At 45.0% G+C, this 18731-nt stretch overlaps 1 protein-coding gene across 1 annotated transcript in view; it reads left to right on the top strand.

The window, feature by feature from the left end:
* Nucleotides 1-18731, top strand: part of LOC130298206 (zinc finger protein OZF-like) — a 100038-nt gene that overhangs the window by 52681 nt on the left and 28626 nt on the right. The window lies entirely within an intron of this gene.

Genomic DNA, 18731 nt, shown 5'->3' with positions numbered 1-18731 from the left:
CATCGTGACAGTAGATCCGGCCATGGATCCCGCTGAGGTTCCCCTGCCAGTTGTCTCTGATATCGCCCGACAGATCACCCATCTAACCCACCAGCTGTCGGAAGTGTCCACCATTTTGCACCAACATTCGCAACTTCTTCAGCAATCATCTCCTCCGCCAGCTCCTGCACCTCCTCCGCAGCGAGTGGCCACTCCTAGCCTCTGCCTGTCCTTGCCGGACAAATTTAATGGGGACTCTAAGTATTGCCGTGGCTTTCTTTCGCAATGTTCCCAGCACTTGGAGATGATGTCGGACCAGTTTCCTACTGAAAGGTCTAAGGTGGCTTTCGTGTTCTGCCTTCTGTCTGGAAAAGCCCTGTCATGGGCCGCACCGCTCTGGGACCGCAATGACCCCGTCACTGCCTCTGTACACTCCTTCTTCTCGGAAATTCGAAGTGTCTTTGAGGAACCTGCCCGAGCTTCTTCAGCCGAGATTGCCCTGCTGAACCTGGCCCAGGGTGTTTCTTCCGTTGGCGAGTACGCCATTCAGTTCCGTGCTCTTGCTTACGAGTTGTCCTGGAATAGTGAGACTCTCTGCGCGACCTTTAAAAAAGGCCTATCCAGCAACATTAAAGATGTTCTGGCCGCACGAGAGACTCCTGCTGACCTACATGAACTCATTCATCTAGCCACTCGCATTGACATGCGTTCTTCCGGATGGCGTCTGGAGCTCCGCCTGGATATGGACTTTGTTCGCACGAAGCGTTTTTTCTCTCCGGCTCCTCTCTCCTCTGGTCCTCTGCAATCTGTTCCTGTGCTTCCCGCCGCGGAGGCTATGCATGTTGACCGGTCTTGCTTGACACCTCAAGAGAGGACACGACGCCGCATGGAGAATCTTTGCCTGTACTATGCCGGTACCGAACACTTCCTGAAGGATTGTCCTATCCGTCCTCCCCGCCTGGAAAGACGCACGCTGACTCCGCACGAAGGTGACACAGTTCTTGATGTCAACTCTGCTTCTCCACGCCTTACTGTGCCTGTGCGGATATCTGCCTCTACCTTCTCCTTCTCTACTATGCTCTTCTTGGATTCCGGATCTGCAGGAAAATTTTTTTTGGCCTCTCTCATCAACAGGTTCTACGTTCCTGTGACCAGTCTCGCCAGACCCCTCTACATCTATTGTTTTTACAATAAAAGATTGGACTGTCTCGTACGTTTCCACACTGAACCCCTCCTAATTTGCATCGGACCTCTTCACGGAAAAATTGAGTTTTTTTTTCTCAGGTTCTTTGGCCCCAAGAAGAGGGGGAGACCCAAGGGGGGGGGTACTGTTACGCCGAGCGCTCCGGGTCCCCGTTCCTCCCCGGAGCGCTCGCCTCATCTTCGTTGTTGCAGCGCCCCGGTCAGATCCACTGACCGGGTGCGCTGCGGTCCCGCCTTCAGCCGGGGTGCGATTCGCGATGCGGGTAGCGCCCGCTCGCGATGCGCACCCCGGTCCCCGTACCTGACTCGCTCTCCCTCGGTCCTGTCCCGGCGCGCGCGGCCCCGCTCCCTAGGGCGCGCGCGCGCCGGGTCTCTGCGATTTAAAGGGCCAGTGCACCAATGATGGTGCCTGGCCCAATCTTCCCAATTAGCTTATTGTGTTCACCTGTGCACTTCCCTATATCTAGTCACTTCCCTTGCACTTCCTTGCCGGATCTTGTTGCACTTGTGCCTAGTGAAAGCGTTCCCTTGTCTGTTCCTAGTCCGTGTTCCTGACCTCCTGCCGTTGCCCCTGACTACGATCCTTGCCGCCTGCCCCCGACCTTCTGCTACGTCCGACCTTGCTTCTGCCTACTCCCTTGTACCGCGCCTATCTTCAGCATCTTCAGCAGCCAGAGAGGTGAGCCGTTGCTAGTGGATACGACCTGGTCACTACCGCCGCAGCAAGACCATCCCGCTTTGCGGCGGGCTCTGGTGAAAACCTGTAGTGGCTTAGAACCGGTCCACTAGCGCGGTCCTCGCCATCCCTCTCTGGCACAGAGGATCCACTACCTGCCAGCCGGCATCGTGACACCGCCTAGGCCCAAGAGCGCCATATTTGGCACTCTAGGCCTGTTGGTATCGGCTCTTCCTGGTACCCCTGTGGCGTTGGGTATCGGGGTACTAATTGGGGGTTAGCGCTAGCTGTTTTTGGGGCTAACGCTAAGCCCCGACTTAGTAATGGACTCCGTCTATAAGAGGGCTTCCACTACTAAGCTTGTAAAGTAATAACAAAGAAAAAAAGCACACACAAGTTAAAACATTTTTATTAGGAAAAACACTCCCCCACAGCCCTCGTTAACCATTTTATTAAAAGAAAAGAAAAAAATGCAGGTCATCGTCGTAGTCCACCGATTCCCATGTAGTCCTCCGCATTCACGTATCTGAAACGAGAAGAAAAACACACAAAAAAATGGGTTATTACCTGGAGAGCCTAACTTACCACCCCGTTCCAGCTCCGTCATTTTCCTGCATTGCTAATAGTCCAGTGACGGAGCAGGAACGGAGGTGGGTAAGTGGCCTTGTGATCACCGTATCCAGCCATCTATACAGGTGGCTGTATACTGCATTAACGTAGCAGAGCGCAACTGCTCTCTGGGCATGCTGGGAGTTGTAGCCCCTTCACTTTATGACTAAGCTAAGCTACACCCCACACTAAACTCTCTAAACTACACTTCATCTGCCTGTAAAACTAAGTTGGCTACACTACACCCGTGTACAACTACACCAACTATGCTAGAACTGGACTAACACTACACTACGCTAACTACTCTAAGACTACGCTAACAATACGCTACGCTAAATATACTAAAAGTATGCTAACACTACGCTACAACTGCGCTAACACTATGCTACGCTAAAAACTGTAAAACTGCACTAACACTAAACTAAAGCTATGCTAAAATCACGCTAACACTACGCTAACTACTTTATACCTGTGTAAAACTACAACTCCCAGCATGCCTGGGCAGCCTTTAGCTGTCTACGCATGCTGGAAGTTGTGGTGACTTCACTGCACTACAACTCCCAGCATGCCCAGGCAGCCTTCAGCTGTCTGGGCATGCTGGGAGTTGTGGTCCCTTTGCTGTTTAATCTAAGCTAAACTACAAGCCCAGCATGCCTGGGCAGCCTTTAGCAATCTGGGCATGCTGGGAGTTGTAGTCCTAAACTACAACTCCCAGCATGCCTGGGCAGCCTTTAGCTGTCTGGGCATGCTGGGAGTTGTGGTGCCTAACCTCCTTTCACTATTAATGCTAAACTATGCTAAATTACAACCTACACTAATGTACGGCTACGCTACCTACCTATGCTATTTGCGTAGTGCTGCGCATGCGCAGTACTACTTTAGCATTTGTGTAGTGCTGCGCATGTGCAGCACTACTTTAGCGGCACCCGCTGCTCTGCTTTCTGTTCCCCGTTCCCTGAGAGTTAACAGGGGACAGGGAGTAGAGCAGCGGGGGGGGGAGGCAAGAGGTTGTCAGCGCTATCGGGCATAGGGATCCTGATAGCACTGTCGAGCGATCGCGCTGGCGGGTGACAAGCTGATAACGCCGCTATCAGGCATAGGGATCCCGATAGCGGTGTCGAGCGAGCGCGCTGGCGGGTGACAATAAAACAGTAAAAGTATTAGCTTCTGTGGCCCAATACCGCTCTCGGAATCGGGCCACAGACACCATGAGAGCTCTGTACAGCTTCGGGCTATTACAGGGAGAGATCCTGTCCCTGTCATAGCCCAAGTGAGACTGTCGTGAGCTGCGATGCCTGATGGTTAAATATGTCACGTGACACTCGCACACCCCCCCCCCCCCAGCCCCCGCAGTAACCAATGGTTGGGGGGTGGTGTGCGAGTGTCAGCCTATAGAATGTGATGGAGGCGGAGCGCTCGAGCAGGGAAAACTGCTGAGTCACTCCATCACAATCTATGGCAAATCACAATCTACAGCACTGCACCGGCCCACAAGGGAGGAGGATTGGACTCGTAATGAACCAGATATATATATATTAGGATAAACCCCCCTCATGGGGCAGCACGGGGGCTCAGTGGTTTGCACTGTTACCTTGCAGCACAGAAGACAACATCTGCAAAGAGTTTGTATGTTCTTCCATGTTTGTGTGGGTTTCCTCCGGTTTCCTCCCACACTTCAATAATATGTGACCCCAATGGGGACAGTGACCAATATGAGTGTACAGCGCTGCGGAATCTGTGGGCGCTATATAAATAAAGAATTATTATAAAGGAGTCACCCTCAATTATAATAGACAACCCCAATTATATTAGACACCCCCCCAATTATAATAGACAACCCTCAAGTATATTAGACACAACCCCAATTATAATAAACACCCCCCAATTATAATAGATACACCCTCAATTATAATAGACAACCCCAATTATATTAGACACCCCCCCAATTATAATAGACATATCCTTAATTATATTAGACACACCCCCAATTATAATAGACACCCCCCAATTATAATAGACACACCCTCAATTATAATACACACCCTCAATTATAATAGACACACCCTCCATTATAATAGACACATCCCCATTTATAAAGGAGACACCCTAAATTATAACAGACAGACCCAAAAAATAATACACACCCTCAATTATAATAGACATATCCTCAATTATCATAGACACCCCCCCCCCAAATATAATAGACATACCCATGACTATTAGTATGAGTTAAAGGGGTACTCTGCTGGAGAATATTTTTGTGGCAGAAAGTAAAAAAAAAAATCGTAATCCTTCCAGTACTTATCAGCTGCTGTATGCTCCACAGGAAGTTCTTTTCTTGTTTAATTTCCTTTCTGTCTGACCACAGTGCTCTCTGCTGACACCTCTGTCCATGTCAGGAACTGTCCAGAGCAGGAGCAAATCCCCATAGCGAACCTATCCTGCACTAGACAGTTCCTAAAATGGACAGAGGTGTCAGCAGAGAGCACTGTGGTCAGACAGAAAAGAACTTCCTGTGGAGCATACAGCAGCTGATAAGTACTGGAAGGATTAAGATTTTCAATTTACAAATCTGTTTAACTTTCTGGCACCAGTTGATTTAAAGAAAAATTTTTTTTCCTGCGGAGTGCCCCTTTTAAGACATGAGTTCATGAGGAGGGAGACGAAGAATGGAAGAATGGAGGCTGCGAGAAGCTGAGACAGAGGCGGCCATCTTGGAAGGATGAAATCCACCATTTTGGATGAGGTAACCGGCCCTTTGAGAAGAAAGTCCAAGAGGGTGAGATGAGACTAAAGACATTGAAGCCCATATAACTCTTCCTATATGAATAACCTATACTAAGGACGGCCATTATATGGAGATTTATTGTTTATGTAGTGTCGGCCATATTGTCAGGAAGATTATAATAAAGAGCTCGGAAATCCTCCATGATGACACCTGAGGACACTTACCTATATGAGGTTTATAACAGGGTATAGTAAGGAATCTATTAACCCCTTCAGGACACTGGCCATAAATGAAGCGGAGCACGCTTCATACCTGGTGGGTCCCGATCCTTTAGATGCTGCAATCAATGTTGATTGCGCCGTCTAAAATAGGAAAATAGCATTTCCAGCTAGCTGAGGGCGCTGATCAGGACCGTCACTACAAAACTGCGGGGTACCAAGGACACAAGAGGAGGGTCCCTCACCTGCCTCCGGCGCATCCGATCGATGATTGATTGCTCCAAGCCTGAGATCCAGGCTTGAGCAATCGACCGCCGATAACACTGATCAATGCAATGCTATGGCATAGCATTGATCAGTGCTGGCAATCAATGTACTGTATATTATAGTCTCCTAATGGGGGCAATAACATTGCAAAAAAAAAGTGTTAATAAATGTGATTTAACCCCTTCCCTAATAAAAGATCAAATCACCCCCCTTTTCCTATTTAAAATAAATAAATAAATAAAAATAAATATAAACATATGTGGTATCGCCGCGTGCGTAAATGTCTGAACTATAAAAATATATCGTTAATTAAACAGCTCTGTCAGTGGCGTACACGTAAAAAAAAAATCCAAAGTCCAAAATAGCATATTTTTGGTCACTTTTTATACCATAAAAAAATTATAAAAAATCGATCAAAAAGTCCGATCAAAACAAAAATGGTACAGATAAAAACTTCAGATCACGGCGCAAAAAAAATGCACCCTCATACCGCCCTGTACGTGGAAAATTAAAGTTTTAGGGGTCAGAAGATGAGAATTTTAAACATATACATTTTCCTGCATGTAGTTACGATTTTTTCCAGAAGTGCGACAAAATCCAACCTATATAAGTAGGGTATCATTATAATCGTATGGACCTACAGAATAAAGATAAGGTGTAATTTTTACCGGAAAATGTACTGTGTAGAAATGGAAGTCCATAAAAAGTTAGAAAATTGTATTTTTTATTTTTATTTTGTCGCACAATGATTTTTTTTTTCCGTTTCGCTGTAGATTTTTGGGTAAAATGATTGATGTCATTACAAAATAGAATTGGTGGTGCAAAAAAAAAAAAAAGCCCTCATATGGATCTGTAGGTGCAAAATTGAAAGGGTTATGATTTTTAAAAAGTGAGTAGGAAAAACGAAAGTGCAAAAATGGAAAACCCCTAAGTCCTCAAGGAGTTAAAGGAGTATTCCAGTTAAAAAAACACATCAACTGGCTCCAGAAAGTTAAACAGATTTGTAAATTACTTCTATTAAAAAAAATCTTAATTCTTCCAGTACTTATCAGCTGATGAAGTTGAGTTGTTCTTTTCTGTTTGAGCACAGTGCTCTCTGCTGACACCTCTGTCTGTTTCAGGAACTGTTGAGCAAATCCCCATAGCAAACCTCTCCTGCTCTGGACAGTTCCTGACATAGACAGAGGTGTCAGCAGAGAGCACTGTGCTCAGACAAAAAGAACAACTCAACTTTAGCAGCTGATATGAAAAAATAGTTTTTAACTGGAATGCCCCTTTAAGCTTGTAATAAGAGATCCTGCTGAAATCCTTCAGTGATAGAAACTTAAGCAATGACTCTTGTTGTCGGGTGAATATTATGTCATCTGCATAGAGGGAGATTGTCTGGTTCCTTCTCCTATTGAGACCCCAGAAATACCAGGATCTTGTGGAACTGCTTGAGCTATAGGATCTATGCAGAGGATAAAAGGGGACGGGGGGGGGGGGGGGGGGACGGGGGGATGGGGGGACCTTGTCGGGTCCTGTTACTAATCATAAATTCTTGTGATAATTCTCTGTATGTAAAGACCCCAGCATATGGGGCTGTATATAGAGCTTTTACTGCATCCGAAAAGTCCCCCCCCATCCCCCTCTGCTGGATGCAGAGAAGGTAAACCACCGGTTTATACGGTCCAATCCCTTCTCAGCATCCAGCGACCGAAACAGTAGACTCCTCCTCCAGCGCCACATCATGGAATAGGTTCAAGATTCTCCCGGTGTTGTCACGTTTGGCGACCTTTAATAAACCAACTGAGGCATCAACATGGAAAGACGGCATGACAGAATTTTAGCGTGTATTTTTAAATCCATATTTAACCCCTTAACGACCACGGACATAAATGTTTGTCCTGGTGCTGAGGTGTCGTCGTTTTCTTCTGGTTCGGCCTTAAATTGTGAGTGACGGCCGCTGTATACTGCTGAGGGCCGACACAAGAAATAAACACCAGACAAAAAGTTGGTATAAATCTCCTTCTCAGCAGAAGCATCGGCTAAGGAGCTGTCCCAAGGAGTTCTGTTTATTATACGGTAGTACATTGTTTTTTACAGTTGACAAAAAGGGGAGGTTAGTTATCACATCAAGTCATCGTGTTATATGTTGAATGGTTATTTGAGTATTGCGTATGTATATATTAACATTTTAAGCATTCATTTGCTTCCTGATAATTGGTCACTTATGTTGCAATTTCTCTATTCTAACAGAAAATTCCAGATGTATCCGTCATTCTGCACAGTCTGTATATTTTCTCAAATGTTTTGTTTCCAGCTTCCAGCTTCTTCTTTATCTTACAACTTTCAGCGTCGTCCCAAGGTCTTCAAGCAAATAGCAAACTGATATGTAGCGTAAGGGTAACAAATATCTTTCTGCAGAATTAGCAATAGCATCTAAGTATTAATATATTGATTAACAATCAGAATTATTATAGAGGTACTTCACATACCCGGACGTACATTTACATCCTGTACATGACCGCGAGGATCGGAGCAATGCTCACATCATGCACTGCAGGACCCGCCTGCTATCAGCAGCCAAGGACCCGCCGGTAATGGTGGACATCAGCAATCACACTGATACCACCATTAACCCCTCAGATGCCTTGATCAATACAGATCACAGCATCTGCAGCAATGCGCATTTTTTAATTGAAGGTCGGATTGCCCATGGCGCTTCCGCAGGGATCCGATCATCTAAAATGACCGACAGAGGTCCCCTAAACTTCTGCTCTGGTCTGAGATCAAGCAGACCAGAGCGGAAGATTGCCAATAATACTGATCAGTGCTATGTCCTATGTATAACACTGAACAGTATTAGCAATCTAATTATTGCTATAAATAGTCCCCTATGGGGACATAAAAAGGGTATAAAAAAAAGTTTTAAAAAACTATTAAATGTGAACAATCCCCTCCCCCAATAAAATGTAAATCCCTTTTTCCCATTTTACCCCCAAAAAGCGTAAAAGGAATGACGTAAACGTTAAAAGAAAAAATTGCTGTTTTTTTGTCTCTTTTGTCAAAAGCAGTACAATTGTATTGACCAACAGAATATGGAAAACATGTAATTTTTACTGTAAAGTGTACAGCGTGAAAACAAAACCCTCCAAAATTTACAATATTGTTGTTTTCATTAAAATTTTATCACTAAAAAAATAATTTTTTAGGTTCGCCGTACATTATATGGTAAAATGATGTCATTAAAATAAAAGACGAAGAGATCTTATTCTGGTTTTCTCATTCTTGTTGCTTATTTATTAAAGGGGTACTCCGCTCCCCAGCATCCGGAACATTTAGTTCCAAACACTGAGTGCAGGCTTCCGTGGTCGCCCCGTCCCCTCGTGACATCACTCCCTGTCCCCGTGATGTCACACCCCGCCCCCTCAATTCAAGTCTATGAAAAGGGGGCATGACGGCCATCACACCCCCTCCCCTAGACTTGCATTGAGGGGGGGAATTAATGGCAAGGGGGCGGGGCTTGATGTCATGAGAGTGCGGGGCGACCACGGGAGCTCTCACCCAGCGTTCGAAACTAAATGGGGAGCGGAGTATCCCTTTAACATGTCTAGTCGTGTGTTATCTTGTTTCTTGTACGCATGTCCAAGTTTAATAAATGACCCTCTAATGTACCCCAGTGATCCAGAGGAGCGCAGGACATGTATCTGGGGACATATTTGTCTAGAAAAAGAAATCCAGGTCTTTCTCCAGTACTCCACCGTATGTAGTATGCTGCATTATAAATATGTTGTTGCGCCATATTTATATTAGAACCTTTTCATTAAATAATTATTTATTATGTTTTATCCAAGACGTCGGGTTTATCTATTTCTTTTCCTATTTATCTCTATCTATCTTTTATTAAGAGTTTGTTTGTAATTTTTGTATTATTGGGGCAATATGGATATTATTGTGGTGTAACGGTGATTTGTTACTTTTTTTCTTTTGTTAACAATAAAAGAGACATTGGGGAAAAAACGTTTTTCTTTTATGACGTAATCACCGATCCAGCGATGTCATCTCTATAATTTTACATGGGAGGAAAAGAGTCTCATATATGGCTACAAGGTAACAGGACATGAGCAGATTAGACATATAAAATCACTTCTATCTTCTGGCTTCTAGGACATTCTGATCCTATAGGTGTTAGATTAGTGGGGTCTCCTACTCTACACAGGGTCCTTCCTTAGGTTATAGAGGGAAGAACAAGTTGTATTCGGCCGAAGTGCGGAGAAGAATTAACCAGGTGGCTCTATGGTTGGTTCCCAGCTCTCTGAGGGGCTGAAGCCAGCTGTGCGCTCTCCGTTCAAGGAAAGGACTTGTTAGACGTCATTTGTTAATTTAATGGGGTACTCCGCCCCTAGACATCTTATCTCCTATCCAAAGGTTAGGGGATAAGATCTTTGATCGTGGGGGTCACACAGGTAGGATCCCCGCGATCTCTGTGCAACATCCGGTGTTGGTTTTGAACACAGGGTACTGGCGGCGGGGCCATGATGTCATGGCCATGCCCCTCCCATAGACTCGCATTTAGGGAGCCTGGCGTGATGTCACAAGGAGCGTGTCTGTGATGTCACGATCCCCGCCACCTGCTCCAAGCCTTCGGAACATAATTTTCCAAATTCTGGGGCAGCGGAGTACCAGTTTAACTCCTTAAGGACATGCTCCGTAAATGTACGGCGCTGCCAAGAAGTACTTAGCCCACAGCGCCATACATTTACGGCGCAGCTTTCCTTGATCACCGTGTCTCTGGGCACGGTGATCGGAATAGGATGACTGCTAATATCTATCAGCAGTCATCCCAGCATATCGCCCATAGGGGTCCTGAGACCTTCCCATGTCGGCGATAGCGGCAAATCATGTGTCAATTCAGACCTGCGATTTTCCGCTATTCCAGGTCAATCGGGTCTCTGATGACCCGGAAAAAAAGGGTGAATGGGTCAGCCCCATTCACCCATACCCAGCAGGAGTGAGGTGGCATGGGTGCCGCCTCACGATCACGATTGATCGGTCGGAACAACTGAACAATCACGGACCTGCTGGGTGGAGATCGGCGCCGGCGGGGGCCTCCTACCTTGCCCTGGACCGGCGGGGTTCCCCTCAGGATCGGTGGCGGAGACAGGAGCAGCAGGATCGGTCCCAGCAGCAGGATACAGCACGCGGTCCCGGCAGCAGGATACAGCAGGAGGTGAGCCTGTTCACCTCCTCTACCTCCTTTTTGGTAGTCTGTGCATGCTGGGAGTTGTAGCAGTGTGCCTCCAGCTGTTGCAAAGTTACAACGCTCAGCATGCCCTTCAACTGTCAACACATGCTGATTGTTGCAGTTTTGCAACAGCTGGAGACACATTGGTTGTGAAACAGAGTTTGTTACCTAACTCAGTGTTTCGCAACCAGTGTGCCTCCAGCTGTAGCAAAAATACAACTCCCAGCATGCACCGAGAGACTGTACATGCTGGAAGTTGTAGTTTTGCAACAGCTGGAGGCACACTGGTTGCGAAACACTAAGTAACAAACGCTCAGTGTTTCGCAACCAATGTGGTTCCAGCTGTTGCATAACTGCAACTCCCAGCATGTATGGTCTGTCAGTACATGCTGGGAGTTGTAGTTTTGCAACAGCTGGAGGTTTGCCCCCCGCCCCCATGTGAATGTACAGGATACAGTCACACGGGTGGGTTTACAGCAAGTTCTGCTGCAAGTTTGAGATGCAGAAAATTTTCTGCCACAACTCAAACTCATTGTAAACCCAACCGTGTGAATGTACCCTAAAAACAATACACTACACTAAACCTACACAAAATAAAAAGTAAAACACTACATATACACATACCCCTGCACAGTTCCCCCCCTCCCCAATAAAAAAAAACGATAAAAAAAAAACGTCTTGTACGGCAGAGTTTCCAAAACGGAGCCTCCAGCTGTTGAAAAACAACAACTCCCAGTATTGACGAACAGCCACTGACTGTCCAGGCATGCTGGGAGTTTTGCAACAGCTGGAGGCAACCTGTTTGGCAAACACTGCCATGGGGTATTTTTGTGGTGGATTCAAATCCCCAATTTAGGCCTCAAATGCGCATGGCGCTCTCTCACTTCGGAGCCCTGTCGTATTTCAAGGAAACAGTTTAGGGCCACATGTGGGGTATTTCCGTACGCAGGTGAAATTGCGTTACAACTTTTGGGAGCTTTTTCTCCTTTTACCTCTTATGAAAAGGTAAAGTTGGGGTCTACACCAGCCTGTTAGTGTAAAAAAAAATATTTTACACTAACATGCTGGTGTTGCCCCATACTTTTAATTTTCACAATCGGTAAAAGGAAAAAAAAAAAGACCCCCAAAAATTGTAACGCAATTTTTCCTGATTACGGAAATACCCCATATGTGGGCGTAAAATGCTCTGCGGGCGCACAACAAGGCTCAGGAGTGAGAGCGCACTATGTACAATTGAGGCCGAAACTGGTGATTTGCACAGGGGTGGCTGATTTTACAGCAGTTCTGACATAAACGCAAAACAATAAATACCCACATGTGACCCCATTTTGGAAACTGCACCCCTCACGGAATGTAACAAGGGGTATAGTGAGCCTTAAAGACGTACTCCGGTGAAAACCTTTTTTCTTTTAAATAAACTGATGGCAGAAAGTTAAACATATTTGTAAATTACTTCTATTAAAAAATCTTAATCCTTCCAGTACTTATTAGCTGCTGAATGCTACAGAGGAAATTCATTTCTTTTTGGAACACTGATGACATCACGAGCACAGTGCTCTCTGCTGACATCTCTGTCCATTTTAGCAACCGTGCATAGCAGATGTATGCTAAGGGCAGCATGGTGGTTCAGTGGTTAGCACTGCTGCCATGCAGTGCTAGGGACTTGGGTTCAAATCCCACTAAGGACAACAATAAATAAAGCATTATTATTATTATAATAACATCATCAGAGAGCAGTGTGTTCGTGATGTCATCAGAGAGCATTCCAAAAAGAAAATAATTTCCTCTGTAGTATTCAGCAGCTAATAAGTACAGGAAGGATTAAGATTTTTTAATAGAAGTAATTTACAAATATGTTTAACTTTCTGCCACCAGTTGATTTAAAAGAAAAAAGGTTTTCACCGGAGTACCCTTTTAACACCCCACAGGTGTCTGACAGATTTTTGGAACAGTGGTCCATAAAAATGAAAAATTTAATTTTTAATTTGCACAGTCCACTGTTCCAAAGATCTGTCAAACGCCAGTGGGGTGTAAATGTTCACTGCACCCCTTATTAAATTCTGTGAGGGGTGTAGTTTCCAAAATGGGGTCACATGTGGGGGGGGGGGTCCACTGTTCTGGCATTATGGGGGCTTTGTAAACGCACATGGCCCCTGACTTCTATTCCAACCAAATTCTCTCACCAAATGCTCAATGGCGCTCCTTCTCTTCTGAGCATTGTTGTTCGCCCGCAGAGCACTTTACATCTACATATGGGGTATTTCCATACTCAGAAGAAATGGGGTTACACATTTTGGGAGGCTTTTTCTCCAATTACCCCTTGTGAAAATGAAAAATTTGGGGTAACATCAGCATTTTAATTAAAAAAAATAAAAATTTTCATTTTCCTGTCCAACTTTAGCAGAAATTTGTCAAACACCTGTGGGGTGTTAAGGCTCACTGTACCCCTTGTTACATTCCTTAAGGGGTGTAGTTTCCAAAATAGTATGCCATGTGTTTTTTTTTTTTGCTGTTCTGGCACCATAGAGGCTTCCTAAATGCGACATGCCCCCCAAAAACCATTTCAGCAAAATTTGCTTTCCAAAAGCCAAATGTGACTTCTTCTCTTCTGAGCATTGTAGTGCGCCCGCAGTGTGCTTGACGTCCACACATGGGGTATTTCCATATTTTGAAGAGATGGGGTTACAAATTTTGGGGGACATTTTCTCCTATAACCCCTTGCAAAAATGTAAAATTTCGGGGAAAACCAGCATTTTTGTGGAAAAAAATTCATTTACACATCCGACTTTAACGAAAAGTCGTCAAACACCTGTGGGGTGTTAAGGCTCACTGGACCCCTTGTTACGTTCCTTGAGGAGTGTAGTTTCCAAAATAGTATGCCATGTTTTTTTTTTTTGCTGTTCTGGCACCATAGAGGCTTCCTAAATGTGACATGCCCCCCAAAAAACATTTCAGAAAAACTCACTCTCCAAAATCCCATTGTCGCTCTTTCCCTTCTGAGTCCTCTACTGCGCCCGCCAAACACTTGACATACACATATGAGATATTTCCTTACTCGAGAGAAATTGGGTTACAAATTTTGGGGGGCTTTTACTCCTTGTAAAATTTCAAAAACTGGGTCTACAAGAACATGAGAGTGTAAAAAATAAAGATTTTGAATTTTCTCCTTCAATTTGCCGCTATTCCTATGAAACACCTAAAGGGTTAATACACTTTCTGAAAGTCATTTTGAATACTTTGGGGGGGGGTGCAGTTTTTATAATGGGGTATTTCTAATATGAAGACCCCTCAAATCCACTTCAAAACTGAACTGGTCCCTGAAAAATTCCAATTTTGAAAATTTTGTGAAAAATTTGAAAATTGCTGCTGAACTTTGAAGCCCTCTGATGTGTTCCAGAAGTAAAATCATGTCAACTTTATGATGAAAATATAAAGTAGACATATTGTATGTGTGAATCAATATATCATTTATTTGGAATTTCAACTTTCCTTACAAGCAGAGAGTTTCAAAGTTAGAAAAATGCAAAAATTTACCACTGTATTAAAGTAGAATATGTCACGAAGAAACAATCTCGGAATCAGAATAATCGGTAAAAGCATCGCAGAGTTATTAATGCATAAAGTGACAGTGGTCAGAATTGCAAAAAAGGGCTCTGTCATCAAGGTGAAAAAGGGCTCAGTTCTTAAGGGGTTAAAGCTCAAGGCGTCTGAACAACATTGCTGAATAAGGGTGGGTTCACATTACATTTTTCCCCATATGGGAGCGCAAACGGCAGGGGGAGCTAAAAACTTGTGCTCCCGTATGTAATTCACTTCAATGAGCCGACCGGACCGAACGTTTCACTCTGGTCGGCTCATTGAAATGAATTACACTCGTGAGCGCAAGTTTTTAGCTCCCCCCCTGCCGTACAACAGAGAGGTCCCACTGGGTTATGGGCTCTTACTGAATAAATCTCCAATCCCCTTCAGGAGGGGAAACCCCCCCTTTTCCGGGGAACAATGCCCTAACTTATAACCCAAATAAAATGTAACTTTTATTGTTATTGATTAAAATAACATGGGAAACGTGAAAATCAAATGTAGTGATTTAAAACTATCAGGAAATACAGGGTGTCTTCCAATGATAGCCCACTAGGTGGTGCTACAGTGTAAGTTATGGAGTTCTCTTTTTCCCCTATGCCGGTTCACTACCGTTACATAGTCACTCCACACTTAGACACAGCCTGTATTCCTGTCTAAAAGTGTATAGATGCTCTAACGTTTCGTTTGTGACCAAACTTCTTCAGAGAGCTGCCTAAAAAAAAATAAAAAATAAAAATGCGCTACTGTATGTGGAAAAACATAATGGCCCTCATTTACTAAGAAAATCGGGTTGGAAGTCTATGTTGCTTTCTTACCCGACTGCTTTTTTCCCCTGGTATTTATTATTATGTCGCATCCTGTTTGTCGCACGTGGGTTTTGTTGGTTTTGGTTTCCAACTCCTCTGAGCTGTCGGGAAAAAATCCACAACAATTCAACAAATTCGAGTTGGAAATCTTAATAAATACGTGGGAAAGCTCAGAAATGTTGGGTTACGCCCCTTTTTCGGGTTTGGGAGAATCCACATCGGGTCCGTCGGGAAAAAATGTCACATCGTGTCGCAGACTGGCGCACGATGTCTGCGACATGGCGCAGACAAAGCTGCGCCAAAAAAACCCGACAAAAGAGGTCGGGTTTAGAATAGTAAATGAGGGTCAATGTGAACCCATCCTAAGACATATTCTCCCACATTTCCATCTGTCTAGCACCAGAGTGTCCCTTTAATGTTCTCACTTTCTGCTGAGCAGACAAGAGGATAGGATATTACTGACAAAGCAGTTTAACAATCTGCTAAGGGGCCGAGGGCCCAGGACAAGTCTGTTTCTTTATTACAGGTAAGAAAAGCACAATGGACCTGATGTGGTTGACGCAACCATCTTAAAAGGTCTCCAGAGGCACCGAGGAGGGCAAGTCGGTAAAGCAACGAGCTGCCCTGAATGATACCGGTCTGTATAAAAACAACAAGGATAAAATCTGTCTACCAAAGGTTCTGTGCCCAATGATGGCCCCGGAGACTCATGGAGTCACCCACAACTGGAAAATGACTATAATATCACTGGTGAGTGATCACTGGATAGCCTCAGGATTTACCACAGTGGTCACCAGGTAAACACCGGCCGGCATGACCTGTGCAAGACCTAATGTAGGGAAAGCAGTGCAGGTGCCTCCTAAACGTGACGGATTTACCCAGTGGCGTTGCGACCGGGGTGCGGGGGGTGCGGCCCGCACCGGGTGACACCATCCTGATGGGGTGACACCAGGTACGCCCCCGCTCCTCACTTGCTCTGCCTCTGTAATAGCACCCCTCACCCTCTCCCCCGTCCTCACTTTTTCGCTGTCTCACTTGTCTCTGTACTAGTAGAAGCACCCCCACCCCCCCACCCCCGTCACCTGCACAGTGAACCGGCCTGCGCCCCCACGTCTTCTGTTGCGCCGGCCCGACGTCACTCCGCAGGGCCGCGCAGGAGGACGTGACGTCACTCGCAGAGCGCCGGAGAGAAGGAGCGCTGCGCTGGATGGGTAAGTGAGTGTGTGTCTGTGTGTCTCTCTGTCTGTGAGTGTGTGTGTCTCTATCTGTGTGTGTCTCTGTGGTGTGTGTGTGTTTTTTTTTTGTGTGGGGGGAGGGGGGGGGGGGGTTGTTTGAACCAGTGATCTAATGTGGGGAGACTTTGACCTATTGTGGGGAACATGCAAGGGAACCTGCGGCCTAATGGGGGGAAACTACTACCATATGTGGGGAATCTATGCTACTTCATGTGAGGAAACTGCTACCTAATGTTGGAAAACTGCTACCTAATGTGCGAAAGCTGCTACACAATGTGGGAAAACTTCTACCTAATGTGTGGAATCTGTGCTACCTAATGTGTGGAATCTGTGCTACCTAATGTGTGGAAATTACTACCTAATGTGGGGTAACTGGTACCACATGTGGGGAATCTATGCTACCTAATGTGGGGTAACTGCTACCTACCTAATGTGGGGGAACTGCTACCTACCTTAAGTGGGGGAACTGCTGCCTATCTAATGCTCCCCCCTGGCAGTAGCACCCTCATCATCCACCAGCAAACCCCCCCAGCAGCACCTCCATCAGCAGATCCTGATGGTGGATGATGGGGGTGCTCCTGCCAGGAGGACGATCCTGCCGATGGATGATGGGGGTGATACTGCCAGGGGGGATGGCCAGTAGCACCCTCATCATCCTCCAGCAACACCCCCCCAGTACTAGCACCCCCATCATCCAATAGCAACACCACCAGAATTATATTCAGAGGGTACAGTATGTGTTGGTATTATATTCAGAGAGTACAGTATGTGGCAGATTTATATTCAGAGGGTACAGTATGTGGCAGATTTATATTCAGAGTGTACAGTATGTGTTGGTATTATATTCAGAGGGCGCAGTGGGTGGTAGTATTATATTCAGAGGTTACAGTGTGTGGCGGCATTATATTCAGGGGTACAGTATGTGGCAGATTTATATTCAGAGTGTACAGTATGTGTTGGTATTATATTCAGAATGTACAGTGTGTGGTAGTATATTCAGTGGGTACGGTGTATGGAAGGTTTATAATCAAAGAGTGTAGTGTATAGTAGTATTATATTTAGAGGATACAGTGTCTGGCATGTTTATAATAATACTTGTTTTCATATAGAGGATGAGAATCCACTGACATAGTGAGGAGACGTCTGGGCGTCACATTCTGCAGAGAGAAGTTTTAGCTGGACCAGGCGGTATGTACCATCTGAATTAGATAAGGGAAGACTATAGAGAAGACGTCACCTGTAGTCACTGATATTATTCTGTATTCTCCTCACTATAGAGAAGACGTCACCTGTAGTCACTGATATCATTGTGTATTCTCCTCACTATAGAGAAGACGTCACCTGTAATCACTGATATCATTGTGTATTCTCCTCACTATAGAGAAGACGTCACCTGTAGTCACTGATATCATTGTGTATTCTCCTCACTATAGAGAAGACGTCACCTGTAGTCACTGATATCATTGTATATTCTCCTCACTATAGAGAAGACGTCACCTGTAGTCACTGATATCATTGTGTATTCTCCTCACTATAGAGAAGAGGTCATCTATAATCACTGATATCATTGTGCATTCTCCTCACTATAGAGAAGACGTCACCTGTAGTCACTGATATCATTGTGTATTCTCCTCACTATAGAGAAGACGTCACCTATAGTCACTGATATTATTCTGTATTCTCCTCACTATAGAGAAGACGTCACCTGTAGTCACTGATATCAATGTGTATTCTCCTCACTATAGAGAAGACGTCAACTGTAGTCACTGATATCATTGTACATTCTCCTCACTATAGAGAAGACGTCACTTGTAGTCACTGATATCATTGTGTATTCTCCTCACTATAGAGAAGACGTCACCTGTAATCACTGATATCATTGTGTATTCTCCTCACTATAGAGAAGACGTCACCTGTAGTCACTGATATCATTGTGTATCCTCCTCACTATAGAGAAGACGTCACCTGTAGTCACTGATATTATTCTGTATTCTCCTCACTATAGAGAAGACGTCACCTGTAGTCACTGATATCATTGTCCTCACTATGTCCTATCAGAGCTGTAGTCGCTTGTCAGTTCTACAGTTAGGTCAGTGAATCTCAACTCCCAGCATAACCTCACCACTGCATAAAGGGGTACTCTACTGGAAAAAAAAAATGTAATCAACTGGTGCTACAAAGTTAAACAGATTTATAAATTA

The sequence above is a fragment of the Hyla sarda genome (genome assembly GCF_029499605.1).
Source record: "Hyla sarda isolate aHylSar1 chromosome 1 unlocalized genomic scaffold, aHylSar1.hap1 SUPER_1_unloc_4, whole genome shotgun sequence".
Taxonomy (NCBI): domain Eukaryota; kingdom Metazoa; phylum Chordata; class Amphibia; order Anura; family Hylidae; genus Hyla; species Hyla sarda.
Note: the sequence above shows the minus strand (reverse complement) of the source record. Positions and strands in the feature narration are given on the sequence as shown.